Genomic DNA, 22,942 nt, shown 5'->3' with positions numbered 1-22,942 from the left:
TTGCATATACTTAACAATCCGTATTGATTGAAGAAATAGGCCGATAATTTTTGCAAAGGGAGGGATCTTTGTCTTTTTTAGGGAGTAAGCATAACATGGCTTGAGTAAAAGAAACTTTGGATTCACCAATGGAAAGAAAGGAAGCTATCAAGGAGGATAAGTGAGGTATTAGATAATTTTTAAAATGAAAATAAAAACTTATGGTAAAACCGTTGGGCCAGGAGACTTATCTTTGGGTAAAAGGGTGATTGCTTGCAAAATCTCCTTTTCAGAGATGGGGACATCAAGTGAGGAGAAATCAAGATCTGCGGATGAGGATTTAGGTATGTTGAGAAAGAAAGAGTCTATTTGAGAAGAGGATAGAGTAGATTCAGGTGTATATAAAGAGGAGTAGTACTGTACGAAACAATCAAGAATCTTATCATCTGTGCTGTGATGATTTCCATGTGCATCAATAATGACAGCAATGTTGGATTTTTGTTTCTTAATTTTAAGATAATTAGCAAGAGATCTGCCAGCTTTATTGCGCCCTCCATACATTTTAGAATTACATTTTAAAAGGTGATTGCAGGCCGCATCACAAGAGAATTTATTAAATTGAAGTTTCGCTTTAATAAGGGAAGAAAGAGCTTCAGGAGAGTTAGATGTATAAAAAATATGCTCCAGATCTTTGATCCGTTTAAGGATAAGGGAGGATTTGGAAAGGGCCTGCTTCTTTTTACGAGAAACAAAGTCAATAATAAAGCCTCTAGCTGAAGCTTTAACCCCTTCAGTGCTAATGACAAGGGTAACTCGTCATGGAGTTTCCATTGATTTCAATGGAAATTACATGCGAAGCCATAAAACACCTTAGCATCCAAGTGGTTAAAAGCATCCCAGACAAAATGGAACTGGGAAGTATGGTTAAGATTATTATGAAAGAATTCATCCATAAAAAGAGTAAATTGATCAACAAATTGAGGGTCCAGAAGGAGAGAGTTATTGAAACGCCAACGACAGGAACTGGGAGTAGGTGAAGGTAAATCAATGTCTAGAAGAACAGGGGCGTGGTCAGAAATAGGAATAGAACCAATTTCAATATTTGTCATAAATTGAAAAGTATGTTGAGTGAGAAAAATATAATCAATCCGGGAATGTGATGCATGGACAGGGGAAAAAAAGGAGAATTCCAGGGTATCCGGGTGAGACAATCTCCAGGAGTCCATTAGACCATTAGAAGAGATTGCTTTGTAAAAGGACTTTTGCATTTTGTTTGGAATATATCTGGTCTGAGATTTACGATCCAGGAAAGGGTCCATTAACTGATTACAATCACCTCCAACAATTAAATCAACACTGGTGTGGGAAGAAAGAAATCTGGAGAAGTCATTCCAAAAAGTAAGATCAATACCATTGGGACCATAAACATTGCAAAAGGATAAATCTGAGTTATTGACTGTAACATCCAAATACAACCATCTACCATTCGAGTCTGAAATCTCATTTCTAAGCTGAATTGACAGTGATTTATGAAACAAAATGATAACACCATTCTTATTATAAACTGAAGGCGAACAGAATACATCACCCACCCATTGATTGCGTAGAGAGGAAAGGTATTTTTGGGAAAGGTGAGTTTCTTGTAACAAAGCAACTTGGCATTTCAATCTTGCTAAATGAGATAAAACCCGTTGTTTTTTAACCGGGTTACGAAGACCTTTAACATTCCAGGATATTAAACGAAGACCATTCATTTAAGAGGAAAAAAGAAAGATATGCATGAAGATAGAAAAAGTGAGGAGAGCTGAGATAGAAACAAACAGCTTAGGAGAGGAAGGAAAGAATATTAAAAAGAAGGAAATAATCCTGAAAATATAATATACCACTACCACAATAAAGAGAAAGAGAATAGGTGAATTGTTAAGAAAAATGAAAGGATGAAGGAGAATCTGAGTATGAAAAACAAAAGGAAATAGAAAGAGGAGAGCAGAAATATATACAGAATGCCATGAGGAAAGAAATAAAGTGAGAGAAAAGATAGAGGGATAAAGAAAAGAGTGGGAGATTGGAACTCCCCTAAGATAAAGTAAAGAAAAAAAGATGGCGAAAAACCAAAGGACTTCAGCCATACAGGACAAAAGCACGAAGGACAATAAAGTGAGAGCAGGAGCAGCAAAGGACAAACGACCACACAGCAAAAGAGAATGTCAAATGTATGGTCTCAAAAAACATTGAATACAAGAAGGGAAGAAAAAAAAGAAAATACAATTGGGTCTGGAGACCAAACATGACAATGTAAAACAAATGAAGGAAACTTACCAAACAATTGTGAAAGGAAGGCAGCGTACTGGGAAGCATATAACAGACAACGGAACAGCACAATGAGGGGAAGATAGAACCAAAACATTGGAGAAGAGACCTAAAAAACAAGGTGAGAAGAACAAGAACACATTACAATGAGGAACACAATAACAAGAAGTTATAAAACAACAAACAAAAACTCAGAAACATTAAGAACTGCTGTGTTCCATGGAGTCTTCTTTATGGGTGTTGATGAACTTTCGAAGGTCCGCTGGGTCATCGAAGCTGAAAGTTCTTTCTTTATAAGTAACTTTGAAAAAGCAAGGGTGAATGAGGTCATATCTAGCATTCATAGATCGTAGCGTAGGTCGTAAGTCCAGAAACTCCTTGCGATGCGCAGCAGTCAGCTGTGAAACATCCTGAGTGAAAAAGAGTTTGTGACCAGACCATAATAACTGCTTGTGCTCTTTGGCAGAGTGAAGAATAGTCATAAGGTCAGAGTAGAGAAGAAAATAAGCCATGATGCCTCTGGGTTTTGAAGAAATAGAAGAGTTTTTTGGCCCAAGACGATGCGCCCTTTGTATATTCACATCCAGATGCTTAGGCAATCCAGTAATAGGTAAGACTTGCGTCTTTAGAAATTGGATGATGTCTCACCCCTCCGAATTCTCCGGAATACCATAAATGCGCAAATTGTTGCGCCTATTACGATTCTCCAAATCCTCAGAGGTTTTCTTGAGCGTTTCAACTTCCTTTGTGAGGCTAGCAACCTTAGCAACAACATCTTGGGCATTTGTTGTTCAACATCTGATACCCTCTTATCCAGGTTGGACCATTTTTCGTCCAGTCTCTGTAAGGTAGTGGTGGTATCAGCCATGAAAGGGCGTATGAGGCGTAGCTCCTCCATTATATCTTCCAGAGTGACAGGAAGAGGAGACTTAGTGGGAGAAGGAGGATCCTTTTTGAGGAGCTTACCAGAGGAAGCAAGGTCATTGCGTGTAGAGGAGGCATTATTAGAAGCTTTTGAGTTGTGTGCGTGCTCCATTGTGGTGAACACTGAGAGGACCAGTGTAGATGCAAAGAGAAAGTGGACCACCAGAGTGCGTAGGTGATAAGCTGACCCAAAAAGCCACAACAGTCAAGTAAAAGGCACACAAAAGAGATTAGGCGTCCAAAAATACAGCAAACTGCGAAAAAATAGTAGCGCAGTTACATGGATCAAGGAATCTACCTCATATACCAATGATGCACATTCAAAGGAATAATGCTGAGGTAAAGATAGATCCAAGAAACATCAATAAATTAGCCATGTAGGATAAATATTGAGAAGTTGCAGCAGTAGGTGAGAAATGCAGGTACCTGAAGGGTCATATTCAAGTAAATGAGGGAAAAAAAATTGTTTTGAAGAAAAAAACGAGTGAAAAAAAACAAAATGGCGGCCGTTAACGAGGTAGGAGCATTTTCGCACTTTTCTACATGAAAACATGCAGTTTAAGTTTGTAAAAGCATACCCAGCTTCAGAGGGGCATTTCCGATTCAATAATCCGCAGTTTAGCAAGGAGAACGCTGGCAGGAAACGAGTCCTTCTTAAGAAAGCGCCACCTGAAATCGCGGAGCTCAAGTGGGAGCGGCCATTTTGTTCGCCGCGTTGCGCGCTCTCCCATCTTTGCCTTTTGAGGTGCTCCAAATGGATTATATCCAGCTGGAGCGCGTAAATAATTTGAAGTATGTCCTGGTCGTGGTGTGCGCTTTCAGTAAATGGGTGGAAGCCTACCCGACCAAAGAAAATACTGCTCTGGCAACGGCAAAGGTGTTGGTAAAGGAATACTTCCCACTCTACGGATTGCCTCTGGTGATCTGGAGTGATAACGGGGGACACTTTAATGCAGATCTTATCAGTCACATTTGTAATTAACTACAGATTAAACAGAAATTCAATGTGGCTCGACACCCCCAGTCTGCTGGGTTGGCTGAGAAGTATAATGGAAAACTAAAGCTCAAATTAGCAAAAATTCAAGAAAGTACCAGTTTGAAGTGGACAGATGCTCTGCCGCTGGCATTACTGTCATTACGGGTTACCCCACATTCTCGTTCTGGCTTATCCCTGTATGAAGTAATTTCTGGGTGCCCTGCAAATGTTTGGGGCGTCCCGAGACCCAGAACATTTTGTGATATAGAGTATCCTATGTTGACAGACTATCTGCATGCTTTGACTAAAGATCTCCGTTCCATTCATCAACAAGTCTCAGCAGTCTTGCAGCCCCAGCCGGAGGGTCCCAGACATCGCTTGGAGCCATGACAGTGGGTTCTGGTCCGTAATTATCAACGAAAATCCAGCTTGGATCCCCGTTGGTCTGAACCGGTTCAAGTCTTGTTGGCCACATGGACGGCGGTAAAGGTGAACGGCAAGCGACACTGGATCCATGTGTAACATCTGAAGAAACTACCTCTCCCCCTTCCATATGATCAGCGAATCCAGGAAGGGGTTCTGACCCAGGAAAGTAAAAGAGTTCCTCATTTTGTCCCTTTTTCTAATTCCCAGGTAATTGGAGAAGGGCAAGAAGAAGGTGTTCTGGTCCCAGAAGGGGCTCTGTCATCAGTACAAGTGATTGCTGCAGATTCTGTTGCTCCTACAGTTGAACGAGAGGCTCGCAGTACTCCTGTTTCACCAGATTCATCATCCTCTGTTTTGTTCTCTGATGAAGAAGTGCCTGGCCATGCTTGATACAACCTGTGGCCCAGAAAAATACGCGGTACCCCAGGTGAATAGGGAGAGACTTGAGTGACAGGGTACCGACTTGTCCTACAAATGGCTGTTAGATACGCTTCTGGGGTACTGAGCGAGACACTGGACGGAACGTGCTGAGAGGCTTGAACATTTGCTTGCTCTGTTCAGAAAGAAAGACTTAATTTCTTGTTTAAATAGGCCCAGGTTGTGTTTTCTTCAAGGGTTGTGTGAGAACATAACTCCAACGTGAAAAGTTTGTTTTGGTATTATTTGTGATGTACAATAGGAGCCTGCCTGTGAGGCTCTAAACAGACACAGGAAAGAAGCACCCTCTGGCAGGTTGGACTGAATCGCCCTAGTTTATTTTTGGACTTTTAGCTAGTATGTATCCCGTTGCTCGTTTTTTTCCTGAAGAGAAACGTCCTTTTGTACCACCTTATTTCTCTGCATATATGCCTGTCTTTTCTAGTTGGACCCAACATGTTAAAATTGCATTTATAGTTGTTATAGCATTACTAATCACATTATTAGGAGTATTCATATATTTAGAGTTGCGCCACCCTATACACACTGTTTTAGGAACAACTGCCCACCTCCGGAACATGTGTTTTATACTTTAGCCCCACATAAGGAAAGGCATCGTCAGACTTATTTGAAAAAATTATTTGTTGAAATGCTTCATCAAGCACACAGTGCCACCAATATGACAAATTGTTGGGTTTGTGGTCTTTTACCATCTGTTATGCACAAGCACGACTTATTCATATCCCTACCCTTGTCTTATCTGGGAGGTTGCGAGGCTTGGTTTAAATTACTTTCAATGATGTATATGCATTATACTGTGGACACTCAAAGGTTTTCGGAAAAAGATTATGAAATGATTTTAGCACATGTTGAGGTTCATCAAGGATTCGACTCCGAAGGGAATAGTGGAGAAGGAACCTTAGATCCAAATGCATGTATGAATATGTATACAACGCATGAAAATACCACTTGGTTGAAAAGTAAGGTTTTGGATTTTGTTGAGTGTACGTTCACTCAGTATTTTCAAAATTTTAAAGACCGTAATGTTACTGAAGATCAGGCTATTCCAGTGCCTATACTAAATAGTACCTCCGCGTTCTGTGTTCAGGGAATAGGGTACATATCAGTAGGAGAAAGCCGATGTAATTACACTTATCAGTTGCGTACTTTTAGCAGCCCTCCACTGTTAACCCCTCCTAATGTATTTTTTGTCTGTGGAGGAAATGCCTATACTTGGCTTCCACGAGGTTGGGCTGGACGTTGCTACCTGTCCTTCCTGTACCCTCCAGTCTATATTGCCCCTTCTAATTATCACAAGAATCACTGCTTAGATAAACGAAGTGTGATTGTTAGGAGAAATAAAAGAGAGATCAACACTACCGATATAGCAGCATTTTACCGACATTATAAAAGGAGTGTTTCCCATTTGGGGACCTATAATAACCAGCAATGAAGTATCACAATTGTACAGAGTAGTTAAATGGGTAATTAACACTACTGCAGGAATATTGACTAATCTGACAGTAGAGCTGCAGGCGACAAAATCGTATGGTTTTAGACGTAATCTTGGCAGATCGAGGAGGAGCATGCCGTGTGATCGGCAGTTCCTGCTGTGTTTATATTCCTGACTCCGCCTCCTCAGTTCATTTGGCTATCCAGAAGCTACATCGTTTAGCTTCCGAGATACATGCAGAGACTGGTACGTGGTCCCTTTCTGGTTGGTCTGGCGTTTGTTGTCAACATGGGGATGGAAAATTTTGATAGTACTGGCAGGTATAGCCGGTATCATATTCACATGTTGCCTTTGTGTACAATGTGGACCTGTGGACCTGCATGTTGCTCTTATTGCGCCACTAAACTCATCTCCTCTGTAACCGGTCCATCCCCAGCAGCAGTAAAGGCTCAGTTAGTTCAGCAGGAGCTCAAAGATTTAATGCAGATTGATGAGAGAATATTTGCAGATTGAGCTGTTTTAGTTAGCTACATCATGCTAAAAGGTCGGTTCTGAGGGATAAAAATTAGATTTCCCATACATACGGAGTATCGGACCTATATTATGTTAGCATGATGTATCTATACACCCTCTTTGCTTGATACATACATACATATATATATTCTTCCGCTGGGAGGAAAACGTTTATTCGCTCCTTGCGTTTCTATTGCTAACATAGTAGGTCGAGAATCATACAGACGCCATTTTTGAACCTATGCTTGGACACGGGCTGTGATCACGTGTTGATCTCCAGTAGTTGTCAAGCCTCTGTACATTTGAGTCCCGGGAGCAGTTGGACGTAGGCTGTTTTCTCGACTGTCCTGGGACTATAGGTCGCATCCTGCTTTGGGTACGATACGCGCATTCCTGGAGGCACTGTGCCTACACTCCTGGACACCAAGATGAAAGGGAGTCACCCCTCCTGACCTTCCCAGTAATAAATAGTTAAGCTTTGAAACTAACCATGTGTGCCATATATGAGGGCCAACTGGTGTTTTTCCTTTTACAGTGATTATATGTGTTGAACCGAAAAGTATATAACCTCATGTTTGAATACGAGCCAACAGTCTTCTCCGCGCACCTGATGGGTGAGGGTTGGAGAGGCTCCTCTATAGAGTATTTTGCTTAATAAACGATTGAACTTTCTTCACTGCCAACTGACTGAATATTTGGTAATGGGATTGGGGCTATTGGTAGGTATAGCCCTTGATAATTTTTTTTATAGTGCTTCAATTTCTCCAGGTTTCTGGCCCAGGCAGTTAGGGTAGCCATATCCATTCCACCCTCTGAGACTTAAATAACTTCAGTGTGCTCTCTGACTTGGTCAGGGAACACTAGAGATCCAATCTGGAGACTAGCAACTCCTAAAGGTCCTGCACTAGGGGGAACAGTTTTGGGACAGTAGAGTCCCCAGTTCAGTGTTCATTGAGCTACAGAGATAGCACCAAGCCATTTTGGGTCCCCGTTTTTACTCTGATCCCCCCCCTTTTGTTTGGGAACAGTCTCAGAGCCCACCTCCTGTACAGGGTTTTGGGGAGCTTTAGAAGACTCTTTTTCTTTTTGGTGTCCCCCTCCTTTCACTGCAAAAAGCAACAGATGTTCCTTAATCATCAGCCCCAATGTCCATAGTCAGCCGCTGCGCCATGCCTCTCCTGTGAAAGTATCTTAATCTTCTATCAAAAATTCAAAACATCACATTGGACTTTTTGTTGGTTGGCAATCATTAAAAAGCCAGGTAGTCAAGCCAAACAAAAGCTTTTTGTAATGGAGGGCCAGAGCTATAATGAATCTGAGTTACAGAAGTGCTGAACGTAATGAAGTGGTGCAATTGGTCAATAAAGGACATATGGTCTAAGTATTCAGTTGCAATGGGGCCATTCTCCTTATACTTCCAGCCATGCTGCACGGTCATTAACTGCTGTTATACTATAATAATAATACATACACAACACTAGGGGTCCACCAAGACCATGGCCACTCTCTTGATTTACTGTTTGAGGATGAGCAAGAAAAAGAAAGCCTTCTCAACAAACATGCGTAGAATACCTTATATCTAAGCATGTAATTCACATATGAACCTGTGCTTCTCTGTATCTAACTTGTTAAAATGTAATAAACAAATTTAAGCAAAAAACATGTGTAGAGTCCCTTAATTGGGCATGCAATCTTCAAAGCAGAGTACCTGACCTAAAATTGGCTCTTTGAGTCTTACTGTATCACCAGCATATAAGGGGAGAGGGAAAGCTTACAGACAAGCAGAATCAAAAGGAAGCTACAGGCTAATATAGATAGTTTTAAGTCAAGTACAGAAACTTGAAATATAGAAAAATAAGTAATACATAGGATAATGCAGGGTTAAGAAGAATTTAGGAAAGAGATCAAAGTGGAGTTAGAAAGAATTTAAGAGACAGGCACAGTAAAAGGAAAAACAATAATTCTAAATGTGGAGTGGTAAAAGACTCAATATAGGGAAATAATAATAATATTAACAAGAGTACTTACTGGGCCCAGCAGAGCCATCAACACTAGTCAAGGCACCTCCAGCCACCTCACCTGCCAGCGACTCGGTGGTATTATCTCTCCAGCCTCTGGATGCTGATGTAAGAAATAAAAATGATCAATAAAAAAAAGTTTAGTGGTACAGTCAATCTTCCCCAAAAATATTTTGAGAGGGAGAAGCAAACACATGACTTTTTAAATAAACAGTCAAAGCAAAAGCTCAAAAGTAGGATTAGGTAGTGCAGCCGAGCACCTGTCTGTTCTAGGATGCTGACTTAATATGTATAACATAAACCTTACTTACCTGAGTGTGAGCAGCATGCTTGCCATTTGGGAAAAAGATAGATATTATCATAGATAGACCACAATAAATAAATAATTATTACGCGCCAAGCCCCGATACCTCTACGCCCAGCAGGTCGAGCAGGTCCTGGTCCTTATCCAGGATGTTCGCCCACCGGTGCGTGAGCTGTTGTTAGGTGCGCCAGATGGCAGAGCAGCGGCACACAGCCCGGTGCACACTCTCCCACTGCTGCTTACGCTCCCGGCGGGCATAGCAGCTGCCAGACCTGCCGTCTACTGCCAGGGTGGAGGTGAGGTGGCCCTGCATATGAAAAAACTAGAACTGTAACCTCCACCTCTGAGAATAACACGCTGGGCTGCACCCCTTCGCAGGGTGGACTATTGCAAGGTAGGCGACTGGTTGTGCTGGTTTGGGAAGGCCTGGCACTGCCTCTCCCCTGCTCTGCCATGGCGCTGGGTGGGGGCTGGGGAAGAGAAGAAAGTAGACGAAACAAGAAGGAAAAAAAGAAAGGAAGGACAAAAAGTAAGAAAGTAAAGTGAAAAATAAAAATGTACAAAAGGCACACAAAAACACAAAAAAAGTTTAAAAAATTTTAAATACCAAAACACAAAGACAGAGGGTAAGTTTGTAATAAAACATGAGGAGTAAATAGGCTTCAGGGAGGTGGGATTAAGAAGATTAGGCAGGGATTGAAAAGTAAGCCCAGCACCATAAACTGTGCAAAAAACCATGATAGCCGCGCCAATGCGAACCACGGGGTGCCGCTCACGTTATGTATGACGGAAAATGTACGCAACAAACAACTCTGCCCACTTGCGAATCTCCACGTAGTATTGTGACGTTTTTTTACCACTTCGCAGTGTTCCGTGTAACATGGCTACGCGAACTCCAGCCAGGCCTAACCAGGACTTTATCCCTGCACTTTCTGGAGATCAACTCCCACTGTAGAGAACCCCAGTGTCTCTGATTCAACATTCTCATTTTACAAGCCCTCTCAAGTGCTGTTAACCACTTTGTAATGCCATCACCCAAAACATATTTAGGGACAATCCAATTGTGGATTTTGGGGTCAAAAGTTCGCTCCTTCTCCCTGTTTACTTTGTTGCTGCCACCACTCATGGGTTCTAGACCCATCTCAGCCCTTTCTCTTTCTTTAGCCAGAATTTTGGCCTAAAGGGCTGCTCTTTTGGCTAGTCTTTAAAGATATACATTTTCCATGTCTAGTTCTTCTATATCTCTGCTCTTGTTCTTGCCTCTAGGTAGAGGTTCTGGTGTGAGTCCTCACTCAGTCTGATTAAGTCACTCTCTTCCTCAGAGGGGAAATGATCCTTTGCCAGCTGGGCTGCATCAAAGTCTGCAAGAGCCTCCTGGAGCTTTGCCTTTGTAGGGTTTGAGCCAGTTGTAATGTTATTTCTTTTACATACGATCCTTAACTGCTGCATACTAAGCTGCGGATAAGGGTCCAGGCTGCACTCTCTCCTCTGGTGCAGACATGTTTTAGTACATATTAAATCCATACATATTAAATCCTGAATAATCTGAAGAAGGGCCCATTCTCCTGTCTGCTGTATTTTATACTGAGGAATATGAGGCAAAATGGCATTATCTTTAATTTGTAAAGAAACTGGTGGTATATACAACAGGCCCACATCTGTATCACCAATGGCCCATAATGTGGGCGGTACCTGAGCTAACTCAGCTGGAAGGGGTACATCCTGAGACAAACACTGTCTAGTACTCACATCCGGATCCATGGTAATTTAAACACCATCAGGAGAACAATAAATAGTAGCATGCAACTATCTGAAAAGAAACCGGTTAGTGTTAGATTCCTTACCTTAGAATATCCCCAGGCGTCAGACTGGATCCAGAAAGTTTTGCGTAGCAGTACCCCTGCACGTCGGTAGGCATCATCTGCGGCTCCGCGTCCGTCGTCGGCGTCGTGATCGCCAGGATGACTTCGTCGGAATACTTAGACACCGCCCTCGCGCGCTGATGTCAGTCCTTTTTTCCGCGCCAGCAAGCGCAGATCCAGGAAGAGCAGTACTCCTAGTCATTTTTTGACTAACTTTTTTTGATCGCTTCTTGGTGCCGACAGGGATGCCTGGGTTTAAACCTTGTGAGGACTGTCACCGCTTGATGTCTGTGACCGACCCCCACCGTCGGTGCCTTTACTGTCTCGGGGCCGACCACAATAACAAGTCGTGCCCTGACTGCCGGGCCTTGACATCGAAGGCTAGGCGGGAGCGGTCCCATAAGTGGCTCGAGCCCCGGCAGTCGGCCCCACGCCGCTCGAGGCCCCGGTCGAGGAGGAGGTCGAGGGACCGGTCGCGGGGCCGTAGTCATCGCCGCTCGACGAGTCGCCACCACTCGTCGGGCTACAAGTCCTCAGGTAAGTCGAGGCACTTGAAAAAGAAGTCAAAGATGCGACATCGCTCTTCAGACTCCCCCGACGCTCGCGTGATGCGGCCGGGGGTTCGGGCGACACCGCTCACTCGGCTCTGTCAGAGTCGAAAGCACCGCGTCCAGCTCCACACCCGCATGTCCCTGGGCTGCACGCGACGCCGGAGGCGATTTGTAACTTCCTCGTGGCCATGAGGACTCACTTCCCTCCGTCGGGCCCTGTCGAGGCACCTTGGGGCCTCGCGAGTCTGTCTGGGAGCCCTAGCGGGCCGGCAGCTCCGGCCCCGGCACCATTGGGTGCTTCGGCCCCGTTGCCGTCAGCGACTTCGGTCCCGACGCCGCAGGGTTCTGCAGGATCCAGGCCTGGATCCGTGGCGTCGCCAGTCGACCTTACGACCCCTCCGCTGGCGCCGTCACCATTGGTGTTGCCCATGAAGCTGTCCCTGGATGATGACGTCCCCGGTCCTCACCCCGGTCCGGGTCCGGCGTTGGACCTGCACCGCTCGGTGCCGCCTTCGACGCTGATGAGTGAGCAATTCACCTATGACCCGGCTCCATTATTTTTCCCTGATTATCAGGAGAAGGATGACGAGGAGGACTGGGAGGGGTCTGAGGACCCTCTGGCACTGCAGTGCCAGTTGAGCCAGGATGACTTGGGCAGACAAGCTGTTCTCCTCCCTGAGTTTGGGGCTGCGGTCTGTCAACACCGTCTGCCTTTTGGGCAGTTACACCCACACTCTGTGTGATACCATTGTGGAAGTGCTGCCGCAGTGCCCGGAGGAGGCCCGGGCAAAGCTCACCCAAGCCCTAGCGTAAGGGGGGCACACAGCATGCTACTCCATACGGTGTGGACTCGATACCACAGACTCGCTAGGTAGGGCGATTGCAATGACAGTGGCGGTTCGCTGACACGCCTGGCTGAGGTCTGCCAACTTTTCAGGGGATGTCCAAGCCACACTCATGGACATGCCCTTTGATGGCCGTTGCCTCTTTGACGACAAAGCGGACAGTACGCTGGAGCATTTCAAGGACTCCAGGGCTACGGCCAAGTCCTTGAGCCTAGGCCAACGCCAGATAGCTTCCGCTTTTCGCCCCTTTCGTGGCCAAGGAAGGGGCGCCCCCACATGTCCAGCTAGCCACGGGCCGCAGAGCAAACCTCAACGCGGTCACGGACGTGGTAACTGCCGTGGCGGTGCCATGGGACAACGGCGAGGTCAGTCCACATCCGCCCCCGCAGCATCTGCCTTAAAACCTTCCTAGTCCGAGCTTTCAGGCACATTCTACGCCAGTGGGGGGGCAGAGTTCTCCATCACCTCCTTCACTGACGTACCATAACATCAGACAGGTTGGTGCTGCAAATCGTCCGAAGGGGCTATTCCCTCCCCTTCGAGGAGACCCCTCCAGCCATGCCACCGCAGTGCCACCGCATGTCGGGGGATCACTTGCAACTTCTGCAGGAGGAAGTTATGGCCGTCTTGGCCAAGGGAGCCATTGAGCGCGTTCCTGGGCCAGAAGTAGGACATGGTTGCTACTCCCACTACTTTCTGCTACCTAAGAGCGGCAAAGGAGGCCTACGCCCTACCTTGGACCTCTGGAGCGTCAACGGCTTCCTCCGGAAGGAGAAGTTCAAGATGCTGACTTTGGCTCAGGTCCTTGCTGCCCTGGACCCTGGAGACTGGATGGTAGCGTTGGACTTGCAGGACGCGTATTTCCACATTTCCTTCCTGCCGGCCCACCGGTGTTACCTGCGGTTTACGGTAGTCCACGAGGATTTTCAGTTTACCGTGCTCCCCTTCGGCCTCACCAGCGCCCCTCGGGTGTTCACGAGACAGTCGTCAGCCACCTCCAGACTACGGCCGACCTCCTGCACCTGCTGGGGTTCTTCATCAATGTGCCGAAGTCACACCTGTTCCCCTCTCAGAAGCTCATCTTCATTGGAGCGGTTCTGGACTCGGCACAGTTTTGGGTTTATCCTCCCGAACAGCGGGTTTGGGATATTCAGGCTCTGATTCCGATCTTTCAGACTTTATCCCGAGTCTCGGTCAGGTTGACGCTGCGGCTTCTGGGGCTGATGGCCTCCTGCATCCTTCTGGTGCATCAGGCCAGGTGGCGGATGCGGGCTCTGCAGTGGAACCTGAAGTTTCAGTGGGCCCAGCATCAGGGCAACCTGTCCGACTACGTCCGGATTTTGGAAGGCACTGCTAGACAGTTGCAGTGGTGGCTCATGGACTGCGATTGGGTCAGTGGCAGATCCCTCTCCCTACCCCAACCGGAGCACATAGTAGTGGCAAATGCGTCCCTCCTGGGCTGGGGGGCCACATGGGGGAGGCGGGGATCAGAGGCCTCTGGTCTCCGGCGGAGTCCCGGCTCCACATCAACCTTCTGGAGCTGCGGGCAATCCGGCTTGCACTGAAAGCATTCCTTCCCTCTGTCCGGGTAAGTGTAGTGCAGGTGTTCACGGACAACAACACCGCCATGTGGTACTGCAACAAACAACACCGTTGCATCACCAGGCAGGTACCCTGAACCCCAGGGTGGACGAACTCAGCCGCCGGTGCATGATGGATCACGAATGGCATCTGCACTCGGACGTGGCGCAAGGCCTCTTTCAGCAGTGGGGAGAGCCTTGGTTAGATCTATTCGCCACCAAAGATAACGCGCAATGTCATCAGTTCTGCGCGTTTGAATTTCCAAGGTGGCACTCGCTCAGAGACGCTTTTCGTCGTGAGTGGAGCTGCGGTCTGTTGTACGCCTTTCCGCCTATACCACTTCTGCCCAGAGTGCTGAATAAGATCAAGCGCGAGCGGGCCCAAGTCATTCTTGTGGCTACGGACTGGGCACGAAGATACCGGTATCCCGAGCTACTCAGCTTGTCAGTCGATCTGCCTCTTCAGGAGGACCTTCTGTCGCAGCAGCAGGGGAAGGTCCTCCACCCGAACCTGTCCAGTCTCCACCTACATGCATGGAGATTGAGTGGCGACAGTTGAGGCCATTTGACTTGCCTCCTGAAGTCTGTGATGTGATTCTGGCAGCAAGGCGTCCCTCCAAAAAATCGGTATATGCCTGCAGGTGGAACAAATTTGTGGCATGGTGCACAGCAAAGGCTGTGGATCCTCTCTCTGCCCCCCTTTCAGAGGTTCTCCTCTTTCTTCTTTCTCTTGCCCAGAAGGGCTCTACTCTGGGCACTGTCAAAGGCTACCTCTCTGCCATTTCCGCCTTCTTAAGGCTTCCTTATCAGCCTTCTCTTTTCAAGTCCCCGGGTGTAAATAGATTTCTTAAAGGCATCACGCACATGTTTCCTCCTGTTCTTTTCGTGATGCCTCAGTGGGACTTGAACCTTGTTCTAACCTATTTGATGTGCGCTCCTTTCGAGCCACTTCACAATTGCCCTCTTCGTCTTCTGACTTAAGACTGCATTCCTGGTTGCCATCACCTCTTCCAGGAGAGTGAGTGAGCTCCAGGGTCTAGCTTCTAAGCCTCCTTTCCTCTCTGTCCATCCAGACAAAGTTGTCTTGAGAATTTGCCCTTCTTTCCTGCCCAAGGTGGTTACAGCCTTTCATATCGGGCAGTCCATCACCTTGCCCACTTTCTTTCCTCCTCCGCATCCTTCCAAGGAGGAAGAGAGGCTCCACCGTCTGGACCTAAAACCTGCGCTCTCGTTCTATCTGGACCGTACATGCCAGTTTCGGGTGAACTATCAGCTCTTTGTTGGTTACGTGGGTGCTAAGAAGGGGCGGGCGGTGCACAAATGGACCATCTCTCGGTGGGTCGTGTTGTGCATCAAGGTCTGTTATTCCTTGGCAAAAAATGAGCCTCCTGTTGGGGTCAGAGCCCATTCCACTTGGGCCACGGCGGCTTCTACTGCCCTGGGTCGGGGAGTCCCCTTGCAGGACATCTCTCAGGCCGCTACGTGGGCCTTGCTGCACACGTTCGCTAAACACTACTGCCTGGACAGCCAAGTCCGTAGAGATGGCTTTTTCGGGCGTTCCGTTCTCCAGGACTTTCTGATGTGATCTTGGTTCGCAGACCCACCACTGGGGTTGGTATTGCAGGGGTATCTATTCTAAGGTAAGGAATCTAACACTAACCTGTTTCTTTCAGATGCACAAGTTACTTACCTTCGGTAACGATATGTCTGTAAGAAACAGTAGTTAGTGTTAGATTCCTTACCGCCCCACCCATCCTCCCAGTTCTGCGAACCGATATCTAGGGTTAAGGTTCTCCCTTTCAGGGCCCTAGTTTCATGACACCAGTGTCGGTCTCTGGCATGGCTCTGCATTCCTGGCGCGGAAAGCTATGTACAAGAACTGACATCAGCGCGCGAGGGCGGCGTCAAAGTACTCCGATGACTTCATCCCGGCGATCACGACGACGGGCGCGGAGCCGCAGACAACGCCTACCAACGTGCCGGGGTACTGCTGCGCAAAACTTTCCAGATCCAGTCTGAGGCCTGGGGATATTATAAGGTAAGGAATCTAACACTAACTTCTGTTTCTTACAAATATATCGTTACCGAAGGTAAGTAACGTGTGCTTTTCAACAAGTCCAAACCCATCAAATTCTCACCACAATTGGAGGTTAATAGAAATGGAGACTCCACACTGAAAGGAACAAACGTAAGTGCAAGTGGTCGTGAAATGGGGCTTACCACAGGTACTCCTGAAAAACCTACTGAAACATTATTTTGGCCAGACAGGGCCGCCCCGGGGACCATATGTCGGGAAACAGAACTTTTTGTCGCACCTGTGTCCCCCAGAAACTCCTTAGTCGAGCCTTGCAAATACGTTGTGACATAATTACCACACTGATACAGGTATATGAACTGGCCCTCACCCTGTTTCTGGCTGTCCTAGCTGTAACACATACCTGTCACATCATCAAAATCATAATCATCATGGTAATATTGTCCATCTCTTGGGTCATCAAAATAATTATTATCAGAGCGGCCCACAGGAGCCGCAGCATTCTGATTTCTGTCATGTAAAATTGTGGTTTATGTTTTGAATCTTGAGGGCTCCTGAATCATCAAACAACCCCTGATGAAGGGTCAAGAAATGACCCGAAATGCATTGGGTTCATAAAAATGGCATCAATTCGAATTTGGATAGTTAATCATGATGGAAATTGCATGACTTACAATGCAATGGATGTACATTAAAAGTATAAAGGATTGAATAACCACACGTTTGAAGAGTATAATACTTTGCTAAAAGTCACTTTAAACATGGTGATACCTTAGGTATTTGAATCGTGCTTCCACCAGCAAGAAGGGTTCTCTCTTGTACTTTTCGTGACAATTACCCCGATATGCCTGCTGCAATATCACCTTTGTCTTTAAATCCTTATGTTTCTTGTCGTTCTTATCTTTTTCATCCTTATCTCGGTGTACATAATACTGGGCCATATTTAAAATAACAGAGGGAGAAGACGTTGACCAAGTACACTCAGATGCCTTCAAACAAGTAATTATTTCCGGAGGATACGTAGTGACAAATCTGTCACCAAACAAACAAACTCACCCTTCTGTGGACATATCCTACTAACTATAATCCCAAAACGTATCTTCAAACCTAGTAACGAAATCAGACACACTCTCATCCTTCTTCTGTCGACAGGCCGTCAATCTATCCCAACTTACTTTCTTAGATGGAATAAGTGTATGCATGTATGTAATAATACAACCAGGCAAAGCAAGTATCTAAGCACAGGGTTTATCTTCTGGCTTCCTATCCTGATCCCATCCCTTAATCACATCCCATGTTCCCACCACCTTGGCAACATGATCTTGAGTATGCACCTGCCACCAAGTATTAACCGGGACAAGGAGACCAAAGAACATTTCAATATCAGCAAGAGTCCTTACAGTAGAAGAGGCAGATTCCGTCAGTTCTTTATAATAGGCAGTATGGTTTTTTTTTAGGATCGGGCACAGTAGTCTTAAGGGCTAAAACCTCACTCCTTTTTCATGGAGTATAAACCCATTGCTCCTGGAAGCGGGTAGCCATGGCCGGTCTAGTGATCGCACTGCGCTGATCCGTCCATGCAGGTATTTCTGGATGATAAATTGGGTGGACTTCACTCATAGGGCTCTGGGTTATATGAGTAGGGCTCTTTTCATACAATCGGTCTCTATAAACAAGTATGGGGAAATTTTACTAAACACTTGTTCTGGTGCTGTCAGTAACATAAATGTGGTCTCTAACAATATTTGGGAGCCTCCAATTCAATGTGTTTGTGCCAAAGGTCAATCAATGTAGCAGACATATGTTAAAGGGCATACTGCTGTAAAAAAGTTTTGAAATCACGTACAACCTGCCAAATATCCTCAAGACTATAAACGTCATTATGAGCCCACCACATTGCCTGACCCGCTATTACCCTCTTCTTATCCTCTTCCCCTCCAGATCGTACCAATGGACCCGTCCGTTCCCTGAATCTCGCCAGATCCCTGTCTTCAAAACCACATACAGGTGTGTTAGTACCCAAAAACTATGGAGGATGAATAACCATAACAGGAGTAGAGGAGTAGTAGGTAGGACTGTAGTCAATGATTGCACCAGAGAAGAAAGAACAGAGGGCACAGAAACTGAACAGTAGACGTAACAGATGTCACTGTCTTCGAAGTTGGGGAGGGAAGAGAAAGAGTAGGGGGAACAGTAACTGGAGCTGTGGGTGTAACAGTCGTAGAGACGGGGCAGCTGGAACAGGTGGTTGTAGCTGAGGAGGTACTACAGGATATATCCTTTACGGGGCATAAGGGGGGAGAGGGGGGCGGGTATCTAACAACTCTTCCACAAAAGTATCCTCTTCCTCCTTAGCCACATAAGACTTATCAATATGCAACCAGAATCTCCTATCTTCACATTCTATTCCTGTCTCATGTTTTTCTTTATCATACGCTTCTTAGTAAGAGTCGGCATCCTCCCATTCTGTGCATCTTTCTCCATCTTTATCCGCCTTTATGTGGCCTCCTTCTGCCAAGTCTGAAGGGAGTCAAACATGAACTATCTTCTACGTCTCTTTAAACAACTGTTCCAGGAAAACTTCAATCCAGTTTTCATCAAAAGAGCCTGTCAAAGGCCACTGCAACTCAGCATTGTCTCTCGTATATTTGTGCCATAATGTACTAAACATAATAGGGCCAAGGCCACGGTTCACAAACATATCAAAATTAAGGCTGCCTTCAGGAGGTGCGGGCTGAGCTTCTTCCAACCGGCCATCTGCAGAACAACAACACCACCACAAACTCCAAATTTTACTGCAACCAGGCATTGCAAAGGAAAAACAGAATAGTTCTTTTTACCTGGCAAAGTATTTGCAAACACTTTTCACCAAAAAGGTCCTTAAACCGTAAGAAACTCAAAGCACAATGGTACCATATCCACATAGAACCGAAACAGACTCACCTGATATCAGAGGTACTGGCTGAGGTACCCTCTGGTGGGACTAAGGCCGCAGCTGCAAGTAACAGAAACTCTTCGTGCAGGGATCCCTGAGCCGTCCGTCCGTCCGACCTGATGATGTCCTCGCACCCACAGTTTACTCATTACTGAAACAGAACTTAACATTTTAGAAACAAAACTTAGCAAAGAGCATTTCCCTGAAATGAACGAGATCAGTTTCGAACAGCCAAAAATGGCGCCTGCAAGAAAATGGCGTAGCGAATGCTAACTAAAACATGACATTGCGTAAGAATGTGCGGGCCTAATCTAACACCCCCTCGTCTTCATTTATTGAGACAAGAAGACCTCATAATGCTGGCCAAGAGTGCAATTGAAAAGGTCCCTTTTCCACAGAAAGGCATCGGATTCTACTCCTGTTTTTTCCTTATTAGAAAGAAAACAGGGGAATTGAGACCAATCTTATACCCCAGGAAGCTAAACAGGTTTCTACACAAACAATCCTTCCGCATGATCACTCTCTCTGACATCCTCCACCTGCTGAACAGCGGGGACCACATGAACTCTCTGGACCCACAAGATGTGTATATCCACATTCCCATACCTCCCAAACACCACTAATATCTCTACTTCACCATAGCCTGGACCTATTACCAGTTCAGATAACTCCCATTTGGCTTCAACTCAGCTCCTAGCATATTCTCGCCCCGGTAGCAGTCACTTTCAGAAAAGAAGGTCATCAAGTATTCCCCTATCTAGATGACTGGCTGCTCAAAGCCTCAAACCCACAGAAAGCTTTCATAGTTACTAAAATGTGCCTCTAATTTTTTCACAGACTTGGTCTCACTGTAAATTATCATAAATCCTCAACTATCCCAAGTCAGGAAATAATGTTTGTAGGAGCCAACCTGAATACAAAACAAATCAAAGCCTTTCTCTCGCTGGATATACAGCACAGGTGAAGACACTTGTCTCTAAAGATTTCCAAAAGAAAGTCTGTTTCAGTGCAGCCGTACAAGTCGTTGTTGGGCATGATCTCTTCTGCAATCAACCTGGTGCAGCTAGCATTTCTGAAGATGAGACCATTACAAGATGGGCTGCAAGAGCATTGTATCCAATCAGAAGGGTCGTTTGAGGACTTGATAAACATCACTCCAAAGATGGTGGAAACTTTTAAGGTGGTAGCCTCAGATACCCCATCTTTCAAAAGGCTTCCGAATTTTGGCTTTGGTACCTGTCTTCTTCATCACAACAGATGCCTCTCCAGAGGGCTGGGGCAGGCACTTGCAAGACCTGTACATCCAAGTGAAATGGTCTGCACTACAAAAAACAATGTGTATCAACTGCTTGGAGGTGAAAGTTACAAGCTTTTCTCCAAAGAAGAGCAGAAGCTTCTGTGCTGGTACATACGTACCATACTATGTCAACAAGCAGGGGGGTACATGGTCGCTAACCATATCTCATGAAGCCCAAGAGCTGTAGAGCTGGCTCAAAGCCCACAAGATATCTTTGAGGGCCGAGCATGTGCCAGGAGTAAACAACACCTTAGCGGACACGGTCAGCAGAACCAAAGACAGTTGCCAAAAGTTGGAGCTGGATCAATCGAAGCCAGACGATATTCCCACTGTGGAGCAAACAAGCATTTGATCTCTTCGCATCAGGCAAGAACACCAAATGCCACTTCTACGCTAGTCACTATCCGCTCCCAGGGTCGTGAGGGAATGCCATTTTGATGAGATGGTCGGGGATTTATGCATACGCTTTTCCCCAATTTCCTCTCGTACCAAGGATTCTCAACAACATGAAAATGGAGCACTGTTGCCTCATTCTGATCGCTCCCAAATGGCCCAGGCAATATTGGTTTACGGAGCTCCTCCTGCTGTCGGAGTCCAATACCATTCGCCTACGGAAACTCAAACACTGCTAACGAGGAACAAGAGCCAGATCCCAGAAAGGAACAAGGGCCAGATCCTACACCCTGACCCAGCGTCTCTCCACTTGCATGGTTCCTGAATTCTATGAGTTCTGAGTCATAAATATCGCTCAGGACCAAGAGTGGCCCGTGCAGGTAAGGATGGTGGTGTGGGGGGACTCGTAGTCATCTGTAGAATCCCACACCGATCTTAACTAAATGGGCTGCTCTTGCTAAAGACTGTAGAGAGATTCTATCCAAAGCAAGAGCAGAAGCTTTGAACGAAAAGACATACAATCTAAAATGGACGAAAATCTGTTCATTGTGTCAATAATCTAACTTGCATCCATTGGAAGCGCCACTTGAGCAGATTCTGCCTAACCTCCTGTTACTAGCTACAGCAGGATTGGTACATGCATCTGCAAAAGTTCACCTTGCTTCAATCTCAAGGTACAGACATTCTGCACATTCTCTTGCTCTTCGTTCCACAAGAATAATCAAACAATTTATGAAAAGCTAGTTCAGAGCTTTTTCCCCAGTACGAGACCCCAGAAAGGCATCTATATGTGGTTCTCTGTCAACTTATGAAACCTCCATTTGAACCCATTCGCAAAGCAGACCTGCAATTTCTCTCATGTGGAAGGTCGCTTTACTGTTTGCTCTCACTACGATTAGAAGAGTTAGCGAGATATAGGCTTTCACAACGCAGGAACCTTGCTTACGTTTCACTAATGATTATGTGCTTCTCAGGACCTCCCAAACATTCATCCCCAAGGTTTCATCACAATTTCATCTCAATGACCCTATCATAATTTGTATTTTTTCCCAAATCCAATATCTCCAGCTGAAAGGTCTCTCCATACATTGAACATTAAGCAATGTCTTAAATTCCATGTGCATCCTACTAAACAACTTTGAAAAACTCATCCGCTGTTGGTCTCTTATGGACAATCTCATCAAGGTACTGCAATCATTAAAGCAACCATTGTAAAATGAATTTCTGCTACCATTAAGTTTTGCCACTCCAAAGCTGGCAAACCACTACCAGTGAAGGCCAAGGGGCACTCGAGGGCAGTGTCCACTTCAGCTGCTCTGTTTGCAGGCGTCCTGCTGGAGAAGATATGTTGTGCTGCGATGTGGAAGAGCACCTATACGTTCACTCAGCACTGCAGCCGTAGGACAGGTGGTGTTATGTCACCTATTTCAATAAGGTGAACCTCTGTAAATGCATAGGTTAGAGTTGGATACTGCATGATTGTCATATCATACATGGACTATTTACTCAATATTACGAATATATAGAAATATAGCTATGTATTAAACTGTAACCCACCATCCTCAAGGGTACTTATATTACCAATATGTTTACCTACAATAATTGCTTGCTATTCTGATTCAAGCGTGCGAATCTGTCAAAGATCCAATACTGGAGTAGAAAATGAGTTACTTAGCTGTGACTGCAGTTCTCCAGTATTGGTATCTTTCATAGATTCACATGCAACCCACCCTCCTTCCCTGAGAGACTCCTCTTATAGCTTGGTATTATTTATTTCTGCTTGTGCTTGAAAATCTGAGGGACTCAGACTCTGTTGGGAGGGTTCTAGAGGGTGCTGTTGTCCGATTGGTTATAGTAAAAGTTTGGTCCTTTTTTAAAAAGGACATAGATAGTCTATTAAAATGACTGTTCATTGCCATATTGCCTATAAGAGTGATACATACTGCTTTTCTATGGTACCGTTGGACTCTTACTTCGATGATGGGGAATGATTCAAGCTTGTGAATCTGTGAAAGATACCAATACTGGAGAACTGCAGTTTCAGGTAAGTTTCTCATTTGTTTATTCTTACCTCCTCTTTCTATGTGTGCTCCATTCTGCAGCACGCATAGAAAGAGGAACTTG

General features: G+C 45.6%; 1 protein-coding gene across 4 annotated transcripts in view; it reads left to right on the top strand.

Annotated features, from left to right (window-relative positions):
* Window positions 1–22,942, top strand: part of DNAH17 (dynein axonemal heavy chain 17) — a 12,633,448-nt gene that overhangs the window by 4,054,654 nt on the left and 8,555,852 nt on the right. The window lies entirely within an intron of this gene.

Source organism: Lissotriton helveticus, chromosome 7 (genome assembly GCF_964261635.1).
Source record: "Lissotriton helveticus chromosome 7, aLisHel1.1, whole genome shotgun sequence".
Taxonomy (NCBI): domain Eukaryota; kingdom Metazoa; phylum Chordata; class Amphibia; order Caudata; family Salamandridae; genus Lissotriton; species Lissotriton helveticus.
Note: the sequence above shows the minus strand (reverse complement) of the source record. Positions and strands in the feature narration are given on the sequence as shown.